The sequence below is a fragment of the Sarcophilus harrisii genome, chromosome 3, assembly GCF_902635505.1.
Source record: "Sarcophilus harrisii chromosome 3, mSarHar1.11, whole genome shotgun sequence".
Lineage (NCBI taxonomy): Eukaryota > Metazoa > Chordata > Mammalia > Dasyuromorphia > Dasyuridae > Sarcophilus > Sarcophilus harrisii.
Genome location: NC_045428.1, coordinates 414,458,494 through 414,462,868, shown reverse-complemented (window position 1 = coordinate 414,462,868; position 4,375 = coordinate 414,458,494). Strand labels below are relative to the sequence as shown.

General features: G+C 35.2%; 1 pseudogene; it reads left to right on the top strand.

Moving 5' to 3' along the window:
• Positions 1-983: 983 nt before the first annotated feature.
• LOC111719754 lies at positions 984-1,603 on the top strand (annotated as a pseudogene).
• Positions 1,604-4,375: the final 2,772 nt, after the last annotated feature.

The following is a 4,375-nucleotide window of genomic DNA, read 5'->3' as shown; positions in this document are numbered from 1 at the left end:
GCCCTGAAGTCAGCTTGATTTGAGTTCAAATTTGATTTCAGACATTTATTAGGTGTTTAAACCCAGGAAGGTCACAACCTCCAATTGTCTTGAAAATTAAAAATAAAAAAGAATTAGCCTAGCCAGAAATGGAGCTATGAACTTCCTTCCAACTCTAGTATCCCATCATCTAATTCTATAAGGTACTGTAGGATTTAAAGAACATAAAAAAACAGATTTTCTTTCAGATCCAGTGGAGTTTATAGATTATTAAAAGTGGAAGAAAAATTTTGAGATCCTCAGGTACAACCTCATTTTGTAGATGAGGAAACAGAGGCTTAGAAAATTTAATTAGCCCAAATGACAAAGTGCACACTAGAACTCATGTCTCAGAGGCCTCCTTTCAGTGCCTTTTCTTTTTTTATTTTTCTTCATTTCAATTGCACACCATTCAACTTCCTAGAGAATGTTTCAGGTGTTCTATGCTACATAGGAAGTTGCTAAATGGCTCTGTGAATAGAGTGCTACTCCCAGAGTCAGGAAGACCTGAGTTAAAATAGGACCCCAGATACTCCATAGCTGTGTGACAATGGACAAGTCACTTAACCTCTGCTTTAATCCAATGGAAAAGGAAATGACAAATCATTCCAGTATCTTTGCCAAGAAAGCCCCATAAAGGATCATGAAGAATCAAATAGAATTGAACAATTGTATTTGTTTTTTTATTGAATTATACCTTTTAAAAAATACCAAATACTAACATGTATTGGTCAACCTGCCATCTGAGGGAGGGGATGGGAGGAAAGAGGGGGAAATTGGAACAAAAGTTTTGGCAATTGTCGATGCTGTAAAATTACCCATGCATATAACTTGTAAATAAAAAGCTATAATAAAAAAAAAGTCAAACCACATTTTTCCTTTCAAAATATTAAAAAAAAATACCAAATACTTAGTTAAATTAATTCCTTCTCTGCCTGGTTCTTCTCCAGCTCTTTAACACCACCATGCCTTCAGATCTATTGCTTGGAGACCAGGCTCCCAACTTCAAGGAAGAGATCAGCCTGTTTCTATGACTTCCCCCAGAGACTCTTCTCTTACCCTTGAGATTTTACTCTAGTATGCACAACAGAGCTAGGCTGGGCTGCAAAGCTGGCCCCAGAATTTGCCAAGTGGAATTTAAGATGATCACCCTTTCTATTGACTCTGATCAAAACCATCCTGTTTGGAGTAAGAATATCAATGAATAGACTGGAAATGAGTTTTAGAAAAGCTGATCTTCTATCATCATAGATGATCATAAATGGGACCTTGACATCAATTTGGGTATGTTAAATATAGATAGGCAGTGCATGCCTGTGACATTCCTATGGTATTATATTTCCCCCAATAAGAAATTGAAGCTTTCTGTCATCTATTCAGCAACTACTGATAGGAACTTTGATTAGATGCTCAGAATGATTGATTCCTTTTAATAGACAGCATACAAGAAGACTTATGCTCATGTTGACTGGAAATGTGGAGAGAGTATTATGGTTATTTCAATTACCTCTAAAGGGGAGGCCGAAAAACTCCTAAAGGCATCTTCACCAAAGAGCTCCCTCAACTTAGTTTACACCAGCAATAACATGCTAGGATCTGGCTAGAGTTTCCTTGAAGATCTCTGCTAGAACAGATACCAGCCTGCTAATCTCTTCCTACATTAATTGTTAAAAACAGGAGTCTTTGGATTGCTCTATTAATAGCTTGATAAATGAAAATAGCACTAACAGTCTCCTTGTACTTTTACCAGCATTTCATTTAGGTCACTGAACTCTCTTGGGATTTTGTTGGCTATCACTGGGATAGCACTATTTGGGACAAAAATCCTCATGAGATCTACTGCAGATCCATTATCAGTCAACTTACTACCATCGGCATTTGGGAAAGGGACTACTTAACATTGCAGGAGGACTTCTTTAATTGGCCTAATAAACAAATCATCTTATTTTTCTGATTATCCACTTGAGGGAGGAAAAAATTAAACATCTAGTTTTGAGCTTCACCTCCCTAAGTTTATAAACCAAGAACTTGTAATAATTTAGATGTTTCAGATAGTTTTTTTTTTCTCTCAAATGTTGAGTGTTTGAACTACAGTTAAGAAAAACTTGGAGCCTCTTATATTTTCAGGGAAGCAGAATACAACTTTAAAGTATTTTGTTAAATTGGGCAAAAGAGCTTTCTAATTATGTTACGGTATGTTGTTGAGACTACAGAGAAACTACACAATACCTGCTAATGATGTATAGAATGATGGAGGGTCACAATTATGGGTGCCTTTTTAAAAACATCTTCTATTTGGACACGGAAAATTGCTCTTAAATGTTCATAATAAGATGAAACCGTATATTAATATATAAGGAAGGAATAAAGATACTATTTCTTTACTACAAAATATTATCTGGGTAGTGAATAGTTTTCTATTTTCTGATATTTTGCCTTAAGGGGAACCACAAAAAATGCTTTTGAAATTGAGGGGGAGGGGGAAGAATATACAACCCTGCTGTCTCAACAAGATAAGTCTTTCATTAATAGAACTTTTAGTTTTAACTAGTCACTTCTGAATAATTTTTAAATAATAAAGGAAACTAGAAAAAAATTCTATTACTGATGAAACAAGAAAAGGCATTTCTATCATATACTTTTCCTTTAAAGAAATCCCCCAAGGAATTTCTTCTAAAGTTGAGGCAAATAAGCACACACAAACACATCCATCTACAGTCTCCTTGGAAACTAGGCTTGCTGGCCAATTCAGACAGCAAGCAGCAAAATGTTTCCTCCAGGTTTACTTTTAGGAGGGAAAGATATTGTGAAAAAATGCTACAGATTGATAGATATTGAGTTTCAGTATTTTCTCTACAATCTTGAAGAGGGGCTTCAGTTGTCTGGGCATCAGAAAGCCAGCTGGTTTATGTCATATTTGCATGGTGAGATTCCAAATGCAACAGCTAACATTTTGTTGGGATCCTTTTTTTTTTCTTTCTTCAATTTATTTTCAGAGCATCTTTTGTTTTTAGTAGCACCTTTATTTATGAGTATATCCTTTCCCTTCAACTTCCTCAGAAAGTCATACCTTGTAACAAAGAATTAAAAAGATAAAGGGAGATAGAGAAGCAGTTCAGCAAAACCATTCAACAATCAATTATCTGACAGTGCTATGCAATATTCTATACCCATAGTCCCTTACCTCTGTGCAGAAGGAGAAAAGGTGTATTTACCAGGTTTGGTTGTTATAACTACACAGCATTTAATTTTTCTTTGTTTTATTCTTACAATTTCTACTATTATATTCTTTATCTATTTAAGGTATATATGTATTTCCCATGTAGATAATGTGTCTATTCACATATAACATGGATTTTGTGTTCATATTTCTTCTGGCTTCTCCATCATTTTATATCAATTCATATAAGGCTTCCATGCTTCTCTGAAAGTTTCCTATTGTGTTTATTTAAATGTGAATCCCTTGGTTCATCAGCCTTATAGCTGTGCCTTTAGGTAGACATTTCTATCAATTTCAATAAACAAGATAAACTGGTCAACCTGGCTGGCATAAGTGAAATAAGCATAGAAGAGTGGGACAAGAGAGGAAAGCTGTCTTGTTAAAATACCCCTCTTTGGAAAAATCAGTTTCTATCATCAGCTTCAGACCTTCCTTGAATATGTTAATGAGGAAGTAGAGCTCCTTTAAGGATTATGTCAGGGCAATTTCCTTAAAGAAATGGAAAAATGCCTTTCCCTAAAAGTGCCCACAATCCCACAAAAGTGCCTAAGACATGTCTTAGAGGACATGTCTAAGAAGGAGGGCAGAAATGGTCTATCCTTGGCATCATCTTCACTCTACCTACTCAGCAATCTGCTAGAAAGGTATGGCTGTCCAGGTATTCTTGTTCAGCTACAAGTTAAATTAAAAGATTTCTCACTTCCATTCTTACTCTGAGATTGTGGGATCCTGAGGTTCTGAGGAAGGGTTCAAGGAAAGATATGTTAATGTATGGCAATAAGCAAAGCCATAACAATGCCAGTAAAACTAAGACATCACTTCAGGATGTAAAACTTTAGAGGATATTTTATAAAGCTTATAGTTCTTTAGTATCATGGAAACAACTGAAGCTAAAATCTACTATAAAAAGTAAGAATTAGATAAAATATTAATCCATCAGACAGTGTGTTGGCATATTAGGGACATATTAGGGCTCTTTCCAGTCAGCCATAAGAAGACTTCTCAGAATTTCCCCAGATGCAATTGGGGCATTTGATGCCTCTTTCTTTTTTTTTTCAATAGCACATGTATATTGTGGGTCTATATATATACATATATATAAACATATACACATGTATTGCATATTATAAGCATGTA